Source organism: Agelaius tricolor, unplaced genomic scaffold, assembly GCF_023055355.1.
Source record: "Agelaius tricolor isolate 1412-34295 unplaced genomic scaffold, bAgeTri1.0.p SCAF_32, whole genome shotgun sequence".
Taxonomy (NCBI): domain Eukaryota; kingdom Metazoa; phylum Chordata; class Aves; order Passeriformes; family Icteridae; genus Agelaius; species Agelaius tricolor.
Window position 1 is genome coordinate 720,778 of NW_027269292.1, and position 17,290 is coordinate 738,067.

Sequence of the window (17,290 nt, forward strand, 5' to 3'; positions counted from 1 at the left end):
CCGCACCACACCGGGATAGTGCGGGGAGCTTTCAAAGTAATAGAAACCAGTACTTTTCCACTCCTCTTCCTTTTCCACTCACATTATTTTGGAAAAGAAGGAGTTTTGGACCACTATCTTTTGCTTCTTGCGGAACACTCTGCAGACCTCCGTGTAACTTCTAGAAGAAGATTGGGAAGGATTTCTGTATTTCCACAGTTTCTCCTTAAAATTCTTGAGGAAAAGCATTTTGCTGAGTGTTAGGCGAGAAGAGAGGCAGAAGACGGAGATACGGAGCTCTGCGAAGCTATGTACCGCTCCCGAGCATCTTTCGGCACAAGCCGCTCTCTGGAACACAGCGCGACCGGCCAAATGATGTACGCGCAAAGAAGCTGCTTCTTCGCCTCTGGGAGACAGAGAGGGCGGCAGGTTTGGAAAGGCGAGGAATCAAGCGCATCGCTCCGCTATAATGTAAGTAAGTTTCAAACATACAGAAACCAGTACTTGACCACTCTCTTCTCTTTGGCACTCACATTCTAGTCCAATGGAAAGAGTTTTGGACCACTAGGTTTTCCTTTTTCCTAAACACTCAGAAGATCCTCCTGCAACTTCAAGAAAAAGATAGGGGTTCTTTTCTGTCTTGGCACAGTTTCTCCTTGCAAGATATGGAGGAAAAGCTTTTTGCTGTGTGTAAGGCGACAAAAGAAGTAGAAGACAGAGATACGGAGCTCTCCGAAGCTAAGTGCTGGTCCCGGGCATCTTTCGGCACAAGCCGCTCTCTGGAACACAGCGCGACCGGCCAAATGATATATGCGCAAAGAAGCTGCTTCTTCGCCACTGGGAGACAGAGAGAGCGGCAGCTTCCCAAAGGCGAAGAGCAAGCCGCACCACACCGGGATAGTGCGGGGAGCTTTCAAAGTAATAGAAACCAGTACTTTTCCACTCCTCTTCCTTTTCCACTCACATTATTTTGGAAAAGAAGGAGTTTTGGACCACTATCTTTTGCTTCTTGCGGAACACTCTGCAGACCTCCGTGTAACTTCTAGAAGAAGATTGGGAAGGATTTCTGTATTTCCACAGTTTCTCCTTAAAATTCTTGAGGAAAAGCATTTTGCTGAGTGTTAGGCGAGAAGAGAAGCAGAAGACGGAGATACGGAGCTCTCCGAAGCTAAGTGCTGGTCCCGGGCATCTTTCGGCACAAGCCGCTCTCTGGAACACAGCGCGACCGGCAAAATGATGTACGCGCAAAGAAGCTGCTTCTTCGCCTCTGGGAGACAGAGAGAGCGGCAGCTTCCCAAAGGCGAAGAGCAAGCCGCACCACACCGGGATAGTGCGGGGAGCTTTCAAAGTAATAGAAACCAGTACTTTTCCACTCCTCTTCCTTTTCCACTCACATTATTTTGGAAAAGAAGGAGTTTTGGACCACTATCTTTTGCTTCTTGCGAAACACTCTGCAGACCTCTGTCCTACTTTTAGAAGAAGATTGGGAAGGATTTCTGTATTTCCACAGTTTCTCCTTAAAATTCTTGAGGAAAAGCATTTTGCTGAGTGTTAGGAGACAAGAGAGGCAGAAGACGGAGATACGGAGCTCTCCGAAGCTAAGTGCTGGTCCCGGGCTTCTTTCGGCACAAGCCGCTCTCTGGAACACAGCGCGACCGGCCAAATGATGTATGCGCAAAGGAGCTGCTTCTTCGCCACTGGGAGACAGAGAGGGCGGCAGCTTCCCAAAGGCGAAGAGCAAGCCGCACCACACCGGGATAGTGCGGGGAGCTTTCAAAGTAATAGAAACCAGTACTTTTCCACTCCTCTTCCTTTTCCACTCACATTATTTTGGAAAAGAAGGAGTTTTGGACCACTATCTTTTGCTTCTTGCGAAACACTTTGCAGACCTCTGTCCTACTTCTAGAAGAAGATTGGGAAGGATTTCTGTATTTCCACAGTTTCTCCTTAAAATTCTTGAGGAAAAGCATTTTGCTGAGTGTTAGGAGACAAGAGAGGCAGAAGACGAAGATACGGAGCTCTCCGAAGCTAAGTGCTGGTCCCGGGCATCTTTCGGCACAAGCCGCTCTCTGGAACACAGCGCGACCGGCCAAATGATGTACGCGCAAAGAAGCTGCTTCTTCGCCACTGGGAGACAGAGAGAGCGGCAGCTTCCCAAAGGCGAAGAGCAAGCCGCACCACACCGGGATAGTGCGGGGAGCTTTCAAAGTAATAGAAACCAGTACTTTTCCACTCCTCTTCCTTTTCCACTCACATTATTTTGGAAAAGAAGGAGTTTTGGACCACTATCTTTTGCTTCTTGCGGAACACTCTGCAGACCTCCGTGTAACTTCTAGAAGAAGATTGGGAAGGATTTCTGTATTTCCACAGTTTCTCCTTAAAATTCTTGAGGAAAAGCATTTTGCTGAGTGTTAGGAGACAAGAGAGGCAGAAGACGAAGATACGGAGCTCTGCGAAGCTAAGTGCTGGTCCCGGGCATCTTTCGGCACAAGCCGCTCTCTGGAACACAGCGCGACCGGCCAAATGATGTACGCGCAAAGAAGCTGCTTCTTCGCCACTGGGAGACAGAGAGAGCGGCAGCTTCCCAAAGGCGAAGAGCAAGCCGCACCACACCGGGATAGTGCGGGGAGCTTTCAAAGTAATAGAAACCAGTACTTTTCCACTCCTCTTCCTTTTCCACTCACATTATTTTGGAAAAGAAGGAGTTTTGGACCACTATCTTTTGCTTCTTGCGGAACACTCTGCAGACCTCCGTGTAACTTCTAGAAGAAGATTGGGAAGGATTTCTGTATTTCCACAGTTTCTCCTTAAAATTCTTGAGGAAAAGCATTTTGCTGAGTGTTAGGCGAGAAGAGAAGCAGAAGACGAAGATACGGAGCTCTCCGAAGCTAAGTGCTGGTCCCGGGCTTCTTTCGGCACAAGCCGCTCTCTGGAACACAGCGCGACCGGCCAAATGATGTACGCGCAAAGGAGCTGCTTCTTCGCCACTGGGAGACAGAGAGAGCGGCAGCTTCCCAAAGGCGAAGAACAAGCCGCACCACACCGGGATAGTGCGGGGAGCTTTCAAAGTAATAGAAACCAGTACTTTTCCACTCCTCTTCCTTTTCCACTCACATTATTTTGGAAAAGAAGGAGTTTTGGACCACTATCTTTTGCTTCTTGCGAAACACTCTGCAGACCTCTGTCCTACTTCTAGAAGAAGATTGGGAAGGATTTCTGTATTTCCACAGTTTCTCCTTAAAATTCTTGAGGAAAAGCATTTTGCTGAGTGTTAGGTGAGAAGAGAGGCAGAAGACGGAGATACGGAGCTCTGCGAAGCTATGTACCGCTCCCGAGCATCTTTCGGCACAAGCCGCTCTCTGGAACACAGCGCGACCGGCCAAATGATGTACGCGCAAAGAAGCTGCTTCTTCGCCTCTGGGAGACAGAGAGAGCGGCAGGTTTGGAAAGGCGAGGAATCAAGCGCATCGCTCCGCTATAATGTAAGTAAGTTTCAAACATACAGAAACCAGTACTTGACCACTCTCTTCTCTTTGGCACTCACATTCTAGTCCAATGGAAAGAGTTTTGGACCACTAGGTTTTCCTTTTTCCTAAACACTCAGAAGATCCTCCTGCAACTTCAAGAAAAAGATAGGGGTTCTTTTCTGTCTTGGCACAGTTTCTCCTTGCAAGATATGGAGGAAAAGCTTTTTGCTGTGTGTAAGGCGACAAAAGAAGTAGAAGACAGAGATACGGAGCTCTCCGAAGCTAAGTGCTGGTCCCGGGCATCTTTCGGCACAAGCCGCTCTCTGGAACACAGCGCGACCGGCCAAATGATATATGCGCAAAGAAGCTGCTTCTTCGCCACTGGGAGACAGAGAGAGCGGCAGCTTCCCAAAGGCGAAGAGCAAGCCGCACCACACCGGGATAGTGCGGGGAGCTTTCAAAGTAATAGAAACCAGTACTTTTCCACTCCTCTTCCTTTTCCACTCACATTATTTTGGAAAAGAAGGAGTTTTGGACCACTATCTTTTGCTTCTTGCGGAACACTCTGCAGACCTCCGTGTAACTTCTAGAAGAAGATTGGGAAGGATTTCTGTATTTCCACAGTTTCTCCTTAAAATTCTTGAGGAAAAGCATTTTGCTGAGTGTTAGGCGAGAAGAGAAGCAGAAGACGGAGATACGGAGCTCTCCGAAGCTAAGTGCTGGTCCCGGGCATCTTTCGGCACAAGCCGCTCTCTGGAACACAGCGCGACCGGCAAAATGATGTACGCGCAAAGAAGCTGCTTCTTCGCCTCTGGGAGACAGAGAGAGCGGCAGCTTCCCAAAGGCGAAGAGCAAGCCGCACCACACCGGGATAGTGCGGGGAGCTTTCAAAGTAATAGAAACCAGTACTTTTCCACTCCTCTTCCTTTTCCACTCACATTATTTTGGAAAAGAAGGAGTTTTGGACCACTATCTTTTGCTTCTTGCGAAACACTCTGCAGACCTCTGTCCTACTTTTAGAAGAAGATTGGGAAGGATTTCTGTATTTCCACAGTTTCTCCTTAAAATTCTTGAGGAAAAGCATTTTGCTGAGTGTTAGGAGACAAGAGAGGCAGAAGACGGAGATACGGAGCTCTCCGAAGCTAAGTGCTGGTCCCGGGCTTCTTTCGGCACAAGCCGCTCTCTGGAACACAGCGCGACCGGCCAAATGATGTATGCGCAAAGGAGCTGCTTCTTCGCCACTGGGAGACAGAGAGGGCGGCAGCTTCCCAAAGGCGAAGAGCAAGCCGCACCACACCGGGATAGTGCGGGGAGCTTTCAAAGTAATAGAAACCAGTACTTTTCCACTCCTCTTCCTTTTCCACTCACATTATTTTGGAAAAGAAGGAGTTTTGGACCACTATCTTTTGCTTCTTGCGAAACACTTTGCAGACCTCTGTCCTACTTCTAGAAGAAGATTGGGAAGGATTTCTGTATTTCCACAGTTTCTCCTTAAAATTCTTGAGGAAAAGCATTTTGCTGAGTGTTAGGAGACAAGAGAGGCAGAAGACGAAGATACGGAGCTCTCCGAAGCTAAGTGCTGGTCCCGGGCATCTTTCGGCACAAGCCGCTCTCTGGAACACAGCGCGACCGGCCAAATGATGTACGCGCAAAGAAGCTGCTTCTTCGCCACTGGGAGACAGAGAGAGCGGCAGCTTCCCAAAGGCGAAGAGCAAGCCGCACCACACCGGGATAGTGCGGGGAGCTTTCAAAGTAATAGAAACCAGTACTTTTCCACTCCTCTTCCTTTTCCACTCACATTATTTTGGAAAAGAAGGAGTTTTGGACCACTATCTTTTGCTTCTTGCGGAACACTCTGCAGACCTCCGTGTAACTTCTAGAAGAAGATTGGGAAGGATTTCTGTATTTCCACAGTTTCTCCTTAAAATTCTTGAGGAAAAGCATTTTGCTGAGTGTTAGGCGAGAAGAGAAGCAGAAGACGAAGATACGGAGCTCTCCGAAGCTAAGTGCTGGTCCCGGGCTTCTTTCGGCACAAGCCGCTCTCTGGAACACAGCGCGACCGGCCAAATGATGTACGCGCAAAGGAGCTGCTTCTTCGCCACTGGGAGACAGAGAGAGCGGCAGCTTCCCAAAGGCGAAGAACAAGCCGCACCACACCGGGATAGTGCGGGGAGCTTTCAAAGTAATAGAAACCAGTACTTTTCCACTCCTCTTCCTTTTCCACTCACATTATTTTGGAAAAGAAGGAGTTTTGGACCACTATCTTTTGCTTCTTGCGGAACACTCTGCAGACCTCCGTGTAACTTCTAGAAGAATATTGGGAAGGATTTCTGTATTTCCACAGTTTCTCCTTAAAATTCTTGAGGAAAAGCATTTTGCTGAGTGTTAGGCGAGAAGAGAGGCAGAAGACGGAGATACGGAGCTCTGCGAAGCTATGTACCGCTCCCGAGCATCTTTCGGCACAAGCCGCTCTCTGGAACACAGCGCGACCGGCCAAATGATGTACGCGCAAAGAAGCTGCTTCTTCGCCTCTGGGAGACAGAGAGGGCGGCAGGTTTGGAAAGGCGAGGAATCAAGCGCATCGCTCCGCTATAATGTAAGTAAGTTTCAAACATACAGAAACCAGTACTTGACCACTCTCTTCTCTTTGGCACTCACATTCTAGTCCAATGGAAAGAGTTTTGGACCACTAGGTTTTCCTTTTTCCTAAACACTCAGAAGATCCTCCTGCAACTTCAAGAAAAAGATAGGGGTTCTTTTCTGTCTTGGCACAGTTTCTCCTTGCAAGATATGGAGGAAAAGCTTTTTGCTGTGTGTAAGGCGACAAAAGAAGTAGAAGACAGAGATACGGAGCTCTCCGAAGCTAAGTGCTGGTCCCGGGCATCTTTCGGCACAAGCCGCTCTCTGGAACACAGCGCGACCGGCCAAATGATATATGCGCAAAGAAGCTGCTTCTTCGCCTCTGGGAGACAGAGAGAGCGGCAGCTTCCCAAAGGCGAAGAGCAAGCCGCACCACACCGGGATAGTGCGGGGAGCTTTCAAAGTAATAGAAACCAGTACTTTTCCACTCCTCTTCCTTTTCCACTCACATTATTTTGGAAAAGAAGGAGTTTTGGACCACTATCTTTTGCTTCTTGCGGAACACTCTGCAGACCTCCGTGTAACTTCTAGAAGAAGATTGGGAAGGATTTCTGTATTTCCACAGTTTCTCCTTAAAATTCTTGAGGAAAAGCATTTTGCTGAGTGTTAGGCGAGAAGAGAAGCAGAAGACGGAGATACGGAGCTCTCCGAAGCTAAGTGCTGGTCCCGGGCATCTTTCGGCACAAGCCGCTCTCTGGAACACAGCGCGACCGGCCAAATGATGTACGCGCAAAGAAGCTGCTTCTTCGCCACTGGGAGACAGAGAGAGCGGCAGCTTCCCAAAGGCGAAGAGCAAGCCGCACCACACCGGGATAGTGCGGGGAGCTTTCAAAGTAATAGAAACCAGTACTTTTCCACTCCTCTTCCTTTTCCACTCACATTATTTTGGAAAAGAAGGAGTTTTGGACCACTATCTTTTGCTTCTTGCGGAACACTCTGCAGACCTCCGTGTAACTTCTAGAAGAAGATTGGGAAGGATTTCTGTATTTCCACAGTTTCTCCTTAAAATTCTTGAGGAAAAGCATTTTGCTGAGTGTTAGGCGAGAAGAGAAGCAGAAGACGGAGATACGGAGCTCTCCGAAGCTAAGTGCTGGTCCCGGGCATCTTTCGGCACAAGCCGCTCTCTGGAACACAGCGCGACCGGCCAAATGATGTACGCGCAAAGAAGCTGCTTCTTCGCCTCTGGGAGACAGAGAGAGCGGCAGCTTCCCAAAGGCGAAGAGCAAGCCGCACCACACCGGGATAGTGCGGGGAGCTTTCAAAGTAATAGAAACCAGTACTTTTCCACTCCTCTTCCTTTTCCACTCACATTATTTTGGAAAAGAAGGAGTTTTGGACCACTATCTTTTGCTTCTTGCGAAACACTCTGCAGACCTCTGTCCTACTTTTAGAAGAAGATTGGGAAGGATTTCTGTATTTCCACAGTTTCTCCTTAAAATTCTTGAGGAAAAGCATTTTGCTGAGTGTTAGGAGACAAGAGAGGCAGAAGACGGAGATACGGAGCTCTCCGAAGCTAAGTGCTGGTCCCGGGCTTCTTTCGGCACAAGCCGCTCTCTGGAACACAGCGCGACCGGCCAAATGATGTATGCGCAAAGGAGCTGCTTCTTCGCCACTGGGAGACAGAGAGGGCGGCAGCTTCCCAAAGGCGAAGAGCAAGCCGCACCACACCGGGATAGTGCGGGGAGCTTTCAAAGTAATAGAAACCAGTACTTTTCCACTCCTCTTCCTTTTCCACTCACATTATTTTGGAAAAGAAGGAGTTTTGGACCACTATCTTTTGCTTCTTGCGAAACACTTTGCAGACCTCTGTCCTACTTCTAGAAGAAGATTGGGAAGGATTTCTGTATTTCCACAGTTTCTCCTTAAAATTCTTGAGGAAAAGCATTTTGCTGAGTGTTAGGAGACAAGAGAGGCAGAAGACGAAGATACGGAGCTCTCCGAAGCTAAGTGCTGGTCCCGGGCATCTTTCGGCACAAGCCGCTCTCTGGAACACAGCGCGACCGGCCAAATGATGTACGCGCAAAGAAGCTGCTTCTTCGCCACTGGGAGACAGAGAGAGCGGCAGCTTCCCAAAGGCGAAGAGCAAGCCGCACCACACCGGGATAGTGCGGGGAGCTTTCAAAGTAATAGAAACCAGTACTTTTCCACTCCTCTTCCTTTTCCACTCACATTATTTTGGAAAAGAAGGAGTTTTGGACCACTATCTTTTGCTTCTTGCGGAACACTCTGCAGACCTCCGTGTAACTTCTAGAAGAAGATTGGGAAGGATTTCTGTATTTCCACAGTTTCTCCTTAAAATTCTTGAGGAAAAGCATTTTGCTGAGTGTTAGGCGAGAAGAGAAGCAGAAGACGAAGATACGGAGCTCTCCGAAGCTAAGTGCTGGTCCCGGGCTTCTTTCGGCACAAGCCGCTCTCTGGAACACAGCGCGACCGGCCAAATGATGTACGCGCAAAGGAGCTGCTTCTTCGCCACTGGGAGACAGAGAGAGCGGCAGCTTCCCAAAGGCGAAGAACAAGCCGCACCACACCGGGATAGTGCGGGGAGCTTTCAAAGTAATAGAAACCAGTACTTTTCCACTCCTCTTCCTTTTCCACTCACATTATTTTGGAAAAGAAGGAGTTTTGGACCACTATCTTTTGCTTCTTGCGGAACACTCTGCAGACCTCCGTGTAACTTCTAGAAGAAGATTGGGAAGGATTTCTGTATTTCCACAGTTTCTCCTTAAAATTCTTGAGGAAAAGCATTTTGCTGAGTGTTAGGCGAGAAGAGAAGCAGAAGACGGAGATACGGAGCTCTGCGAAGCTATGTACCGCTCCCGAGCATCTTTCGGCACAAGCCGCTCTCTGGAACACAGCGCGACCGGCTAAATGATGTACGCGCAAAGAAGCTGCTTCTTCGCCTCTGGGAGACAGAGAGGGCGGCAGGTTTGGAAAGGCGAGGAATCAAGCGCATCGCTCCGCTATAATGTAAGTAAGTTTCAAACATACAGAAACCAGTACTTGACCACTCTCTTCTCTTTGGCACTCACATTCTAGTCCAATGGAAAGAGTTTTGGACCACTAGGTTTTCCTTTTTCCTAAACACTCAGAAGATCCTCCTGCAACTTCAAGAAAAAGATAGGGGTTCTTTTCTGTCTTGGCACAGTTTCTCCTTGCAAGATATGGAGGAAAAGCTTTTTGCTGTGTGTAAGGCGACAAAAGAAGTAGAAGACAGAGATACGGAGCTCTCCGAAGCTAAGTGCTGGTCCCGGGCTTCTTTCGGCACAAGCCGCTCTCTGGAACACAGCGCGACCGGCCAAATGATGTATGCGCAAAGAAGCTGCTTCTTCGCCTCTGGGAGACAGAGAGAGCGGCAGCTTCCCAAAGGCGAAGAACAAGCCGCACCGCACCAGTATACTGTGCGTAGCTTTCAAACTTATAGAAAACAGTGCCTTACCACTCTCTTGCCTTTTCCACTCACATTATTTTGGAAAAGAAGGAGTTTTGGACCACTATCTTTTGCTTCTTGCGAAACACTCTGCAGACCTCTGTCCTACTTCTAGAAGAAGATTGGGAAGGATTTCTGTATTTCCACAGTTTCTCCTTAAAATTCTTGAGGAAAAGCATTTTGCTGAGTGTTAGGCGAGAAGAGAGGCAGAAGACGGAGATACGGAGCTCTGCGAAGCTATGTACCGCTCCCGAGCATCTTTCGGCACAAGCCGCTCTCTGGAACACAGCGCGACCGGCCAAATGATGTACGCGCAAAGAAGCTGCTTCTTCGCCTCTGGGAGACAGAGAGGGCGGCAGGTTTGGAAAGGCGAGGAATCAAGCGCATCGCTCCGCTATAATGTAAGTAAGTTTCAAACATACAGAAACCAGTACTTGACCACTCTCTTCTCTTTGGCACTCACATTCTAGTCCAATGGAAAGAGTTTTGGACCACTAGGTTTTCCTTTTTCCTAAACACTCAGAAGATCCTCCTGCAACTTCAAGAAAAAGATAGGGGTTCTTTTCTGTCTTGGCACAGTTTCTCCTTGCAAGATATGGAGGAAAAGCTTTTTGCTGTGTGTAAGGCGACAAAAGAAGTAGAAGACAGAGATACGGAGCTCTCCGAAGCTAAGTGCTGGTCCCGGGCATCTTTCGGCACAAGCCGCTCTCTGGAACACAGCGCGACCGGCCAAATGATATATGCGCAAAGAAGCTGCTTCTTCGCCACTGGGAGACAGAGAGAGCGGCAGCTTCCCAAAGGCGAAGAGCAAGCCGCACCACACCGGGATAGTGCGGGGAGCTTTCAAAGTAATAGAAACCAGTACTTTTCCACTCCTCTTCCTTTTCCACTCACATTATTTTGGAAAAGAAGGAGTTTTGGACCACTATCTTTTGCTTCTTGCGGAACACTCTGCAGACCTCCGTGTAACTTCTAGAAGAAGATTGGGAAGGATTTCTGTATTTCCACAGTTTCTCCTTAAAATTCTTGAGGAAAAGCATTTTGCTGAGTGTTAGGCGAGAAGAGAAGCAGAAGACGGAGATACGGAGCTCTCCGAAGCTAAGTGCTGGTCCCGGGCATCTTTCGGCACAAGCCGCTCTCTGGAACACAGCGCGACCGGCCAAATGATGTACGCGCAAAGAAGCTGCTTCTTCGCCTCTGGGAGACAGAGAGAGCGGCAGCTTCCCAAAGGCGAAGAGCAAGCCGCACCACACCGGGATAGTGCGGGGAGCTTTCAAAGTAATAGAAACCAGTACTTTTCCACTCCTCTTCCTTTTCCACTCACATTATTTTGGAAAAGAAGGAGTTTTGGACCACTATCTTTTGCTTCTTGCGAAACACTCTGCAGACCTCTGTCCTACTTTTAGAAGAAGATTGGGAAGGATTTCTGTATTTCCACAGTTTCTCCTTAAAATTCTTGAGGAAAAGCATTTTGCTGAGTGTTAGGAGACAAGAGAGGCAGAAGACGGAGATACGGAGCTCTCCGAAGCTAAGTGCTGGTCCCGGGCTTCTTTCGGCACAAGCCGCTCTCTGGAACACAGCGCGACCGGCCAAATGATGTATGCGCAAAGGAGCTGCTTCTTCGCCACTGGGAGACAGAGAGGGCGGCAGCTTCCCAAAGGCGAAGAGCAAGCCGCACCACACCGGGATAGTGCGGGGAGCTTTCAAAGTAATAGAAACCAGTACTTTTCCACTCCTCTTCCTTTTCCACTCACATTATTTTGGAAAAGAAGGAGTTTTGGACCACTATCTTTTGCTTCTTGCGGAACACTCTGCAGACCTCCGTGTAACTTCTAGAAGAAGATTGGGAAGGATTTCTGTATTTCCACAGTTTCTCCTTAAAATTCTTGAGGAAAAGCATTTTGCTGAGTGTTAGGCGAGAAGAGAAGCAGAAGACGAAGATACGGAGCTCTCCGAAGCTAAGTGCTGGTCCCGGGCTTCTTTCGGCACAAGCCGCTCTCTGGAACACAGCGCGACCGGCCAAATGATGTACGCGCAAAGAAGCTGCTTCTTCGCCACTGGGAGACAGAGAGAGCGGCAGCTTCCCAAAGGCGAAGAACAAGCCGCACCACACCGGGATAGTGCGGGGAGCTTTCAAAGTAATAGAAACCAGTACTTTTCCACTCCTCTTCCTTTTCCACTCACATTATTTTGGAAAAGAAGGAGTTTTGGACCACTATCTTTTGCTTCTTGCGGAACACTCTGCAGACCTCCGTGTAACTTCTAGAAGAAGATTGGGAAGGATTTCTGTATTTCCACAGTTTCTCCTTAAAATTCTTGAGGAAAAGCATTTTGCTGAGTGTTAGGCGAGAAGAGAAGCAGAAGACGGAGATACGGAGCTCTGCGAAGCTATGTACCGCTCCCGAGCATCTTTCGGCACAAGCCGCTCTCTGGAACACAGCGCGACCGGCCAAATGATGTACGCGCAAAGAAGCTGCTTCTTCGCCTCTGGGAGACAGAGAGGGCGGCAGGTTTGGAAAGGCGAGGAATCAAGCGCATCGCTCCGCTATAATGTAAGTAAGTTTCAAACATACAGAAACCAGTACTTGACCACTCTCTTCTCTTTGGCACTCACATTCTAGTCCAATGGAAAGAGTTTTGGACCACTAGGTTTTCCTTTTTCCTAAACACTCAGAAGATCCTCCTGCAACTTCAAGAAAAAGATAGGGGTTCTTTTCTGTCTTGGCACAGTTTCTCCTTGCAAGATATGGAGGAAAAGCTTTTTGCTGTGTGTAAGGCGACAAAAGAAGTAGAAGACAGAGATACGGAGCTCTCCGAAGCTAAGTGCTGGTCCCGGGCTTCTTTCGGCACAAGCCGCTCTCTGGAACACAGCGCGACCGGCCAAATGATGTATGCGCAAAGAAGCTGCTTCTTCGCCTCTGGGAGACAGAGAGAGCGGCAGCTTCCCAAAGGCGAAGAACAAGCCGCACCGCACCAGTATACTGTGCGTAGCTTTCAAACTTATAGAAAACAGTGCCTTACCACTCTCTTGCCTTTTCCACTCACATTATTTTGGAAAAGAAGGAGTTTTGGACCACTATCTTTTGCTTCTTGCGAAACACTCTGCAGACCTCTGTCCTACTTCTAGAAGAAGATTGGGAAGGATTTCTGTATTTCCACAGTTTCTCCTTAAAATTCTTGAGGAAAAGCATTTTGCTGAGTGTTAGGAGACAAGAGAGGCAGAAGACGGAGATACGGAGCTCTGCGAAGCTATGTACCGCTCCCGAGCATCTTTCGGCACAAGCCGCTCTCTGGAACACAGCGCGACCGGCCAAATGATGTACGCGCAAAGAAGCTGCTTCTTCGCCTCTGGGAGACAGAGAGAGCGGCAGGTTTGGAAAGGCGAGGAATCAAGCGCATCGCTCCGCTATAATGTAAGTAAGTTTCAAACATACAGAAACCAGTACTTGACCACTCTCTTCTCTTTGGCACTCACATTCTAGTCCAATGGAAAGAGTTTTGGACCACTAGGTTTTCCTTTTTCCTAAACACTCAGAAGATCCTCCTGCAACTTCAAGAAAAAGATAGGGGTTCTTTTCTGTCTTGGCACAGTTTCTCCTTGCAAGATATGGAGGAAAAGCTTTTTGCTGTGTGTAAGGCGACAAAAGAAGTAGAAGACAGAGATACGGAGCTCTCCGAAGCTAAGTGCTGGTCCCGGGCTTCTTTCGGCACAAGCCGCTCTCTGGAACACAGCGCGACCGGCCAAATGATGTATGCGCAAAGAAGCTGCTTCTTCGCCTCTGGGAGACAGAGAGAGCGGCAGCTTCCCAAAGGCGAAGAGCAAGCCGCACCACACCGGGATAGTGCGGGGAGCTTTCAAAGTAATAGAAACCAGTACTTTTCCACTCCTCTTCCTTTTCCACTCACATTATTTTGGAAAAGAAGGAGTTTTGGACCACTATCTTTTGCTTCTTGCGGAACACTCTGCAGACCTCCGTGTAACTTCTAGAAGAAGATTGGGAAGGATTTCTGTATTTCCACAGTTTCTCCTTAAAATTCTTGAGGAAAAGCATTTTGCTGAGTGTTAGGCGAGAAGAGAAGCAGAAGACGGAGATACGGAGCTCTGCGAAGCTATGTACCGCTCCCGAGCATCTTTCGGCACAAGCCGCTCTCTGGAACACAGCGCGACCGGCCAAATGATGTACGCGCAAAGAAGCTGCTTCTTCGCCTCTGGGAGACAGAGAGAGCGGCAGCTTCCCAAAGGCGAAGAGCAAGCCGCACCACACCGGGATAGTGCGGGGAGCTTTCAAAGTAATAGAAACCAGTACTTTTCCACTCCTCTTCCTTTTCCACTCACATTATTTTGGAAAAGAAGGAGTTTTGGACCACTATCTTTTGCTTCTTGCGAAACACTCTGCAGACCTCCGTCCTACTTTTAGAAGAAGATTGGGAAGGATTTCTGTATTTCCACAGTTTCTCCTTAAAATTCTTGAGGAAAAGCATTTTGCTGAGTGTTAGGCGAGAAGAGAGGCAGAAGACGGAGAAACGGAGCTCTCCGAAGCTAAGTGCTGGTCCCGGGCATCTGTGGGCACAAGCCGCTCTCTGGAACACAGCGCGACCGGCCAAATGATGTATGCGCAAAGAAGCTGCTTCTTCGCCTCTGGGAGACAGAGAGAGCGGCAGCTTCCCAAAGGCGAAGAACAAGCCGCACCGCACCAGTATACTGTGCGTAGCTTTCAAACTTATAGAAAACAGTGCCTTACCACTCTCTTGCCTTTTCCACTCACATTATTTTGGAAAAGAAGGAGTTTTGGACCACTATCTTTTGCTTCTTGCGAAACACTCTGCAGACCTCTGTCCTACTTTTAGAAGAAGATTGGGAAGGATTTCTGTATTTCCACAGTTTCTCCTTAAAATTCTTGAGGAAAAGCATTTTGCTGAGTGTTAGGAGACAAGAGAGGCAGAAGACGGAGATCCGGAGCTCTCCGAAGCTAAGTGCTGGTCCCGGGCATCTTTCGGCACAAGCCGCTCTCTGGAACACAGCGCGACCGGCCAAATGATGTATGCGCAAAGGAGCTGCTTCTTCGCCACTGGGAGACAGAGAGGGCGGCAGCTTCCCAAAGGCGAGGAACAAGCCGCACCGCACCAGTATACTGTGCCTAGCTTTCAAACTTATAGAAAACAGTACCTTACCACTCTCTTGCCTTTTCCACTCACATTATTTTGGAAAAGAAGGAGTTTTGGACCACTATCTTTTGCTTCTTGCGGAACACTTTGCAGACCTCCGTGTAACTTCTAGAAGAAGATTGGGAAGGATTTCTGTATTTCCACAGTTTCTCCTTAAAATTCTTGAGGAAAAGCATTTTGCTGAGTGTTAGGAGACAAGAGAGGCAGAAGACGGAGATACGGAGCTCTCCGAAGCTAAGTGCTGGTCCCGGGCATCTTTCGGCACAAGCCGCTCTCTGGAACACAGCGCGACCGGCCAAATGATGTATGCGCAAAGCAGCTGCTTCTTCGCCACTGGGAGACAGAGAGGGCGGCAGCTTCCCAAAGGCGAAGAGCAAGCCGCACCACACCGGGATAGTGCGGGGAGCTTTCAAAGTAATAGAAACCAGTACTTTTCCACTCCTCTTCCTTTTCCACTCACATTATTTTGGAAAAGAAGGAGTTTTGGACCACTATCTTTTGCTTCTTGCGAAACACTTTGCAGACCTCTGTCCTACTTCTAGAAGAAGATTGGGAAGGATTTCTGTATTTCCACAGTTTCTCCTTAAAATTCTTGAGGAAAAGCATTTTGCTGAGTGTTAGGAGACAAGAGAGGCAGAAGACGAAGATACGGAGCTCTCCGAAGCTAAGTGCTGGTCCCGGGCATCTTTCGGCACAAGCCGCTCTCTGGAACACAGCGCGACCGGCCAAATGATGTACGCGCAAAGAAGCTGCTTCTTCGCCACTGGGAGACAGAGAGAGCGGCAGCTTCCCAAAGGCGAAGAGCAAGCCGCACCACACCGGGATAGTGCGGGGAGCTTTCAAAGTAATAGAAACCAGTACTTTTCCACTCCTCTTCCTTTTCCACTCACATTATTTTGGAAAAGAAGGAGTTTTGGACCACTATCTTTTGCTTCTTGCGGAACACTCTGCAGACCTCCGTGTAACTTCTAGAAGAAGATTGGGAAGGATTTCTGTATTTCCACAGTTTCTCCTTAAAATTCTTGAGGAAAAGCATTTTGCTGAGTGTTAGGCGAGAAGAGAAGCAGAAGACGAAGATACGGAGCTCTCCGAAGCTAAGTGCTGGTCCCGGGCTTCTTTCGGCACAAGCCGCTCTCTGGAACACAGCGCGACCGGCCAAATGATGTACGCGCAAAGGAGCTGCTTCTTCGCCACTGGGAGACAGAGAGAGCGGCAGCTTCCCAAAGGCGAAGAACAAGCCGCACCACACCGGGATAGTGCGGGGAGCTTTCAAAGTAATAGAAACCAGTACTTTTCCACTCCTCTTCCTTTTCCACTCACATTATTTTGGAAAAGAAGGAGTTTTGGACCACTATCTTTTGCTTCTTGCGGAACACTCTGCAGACCTCCGTGTAACTTCTAGAAGAAGATTGGGAAGGATTTCTGTATTTCCACAGTTTCTCCTTAAAATTCTTGAGGAAAAGCATTTTGCTGAGTGTTAGGCGAGAAGAGAAGCAGAAGACGGAGATACGGAGCTCTGCGAAGCTATGTACCGCTCCCGAGCATCTTTCGGCACAAGCCGCTCTCTGGAACACAGCGCGACCGGCCAAATGATGTACGCGCAAAGAAGCTGCTTCTTCGCCTCTGGGAGACAGAGAGGGCGGCAGGTTTGGAAAGGCGAGGAATCAAGCGCATCGCTCCGCTATAATGTAAGTAAGTTTCAAACATACAGAAACCAGTACTTGACCACTCTCTTCTCTTTGGCACTCACATTCTAGTCCAATGGAAAGAGTTTTGGACCACTAGGTTTTCCTTTTTCCTAAACACTCAGAAGATCCTCCTGCAACTTCAAGAAAAAGATAGGGGTTCTTTTCTGTCTTGGCACAGTTTCTCCTTGCAAGATATGGAGGAAAAGCTTTTTGCTGTGTGTAAGGCGACAAAAGAAGTAGAAGACAGAGATACGGAGCTCTCCGAAGCTAAGTGCTGGTCCCGGGCTTCTTTCGGCACAAGCCGCTCTCTGGAACACAGCGCGACCGGCCAAATGATGTATGCGCAAAGAAGCTGCTTCTTCGCCTCTGGGAGACAGAGAGAGCGGCAGCTTCCCAAAGGCGAAGAACAAGCCGCACCGCACCAGTATACTGTGCGTAGCTTTCAAACTTATAGAAAACAGTGCCTTACCACTCTCTTGCCTTTTCCACTCACATTATTTTGGAAAAGAAGGAGTTTTGGACCACTATCTTTTGCTTCTTGCGAAACACTCTGCAGACCTCTGTCCTACTTCTAGAAGAAGATTGGGAAGGATTTCTGTATTTCCACAGTTTCTCCTTAAAATTCTTGAGGAAAAGCATTTTGCTGAGTGTTAGGCGAGAAGAGAGGCAGAAGACGGAGATACGGAGCTCTGCGAAGCTATGTACCGCTCCCGAGCATCTTTCGGCACAAGCCGCTCTCTGGAACACAGCGCGACCGGCCAAATGATGTACGCGCAAAGAAGCTGCTTCTTCGCCTCTGGGAGACAGAGAGGGCGGCAGGTTTGGAAAGGCGAGGAATCAAGCGCATCGCTCCGCTATAATGTAAGTAAGTTTCAAACATACAGAAACCAGTACTTGACCACTCTCTTCTCTTTGGCACTCAC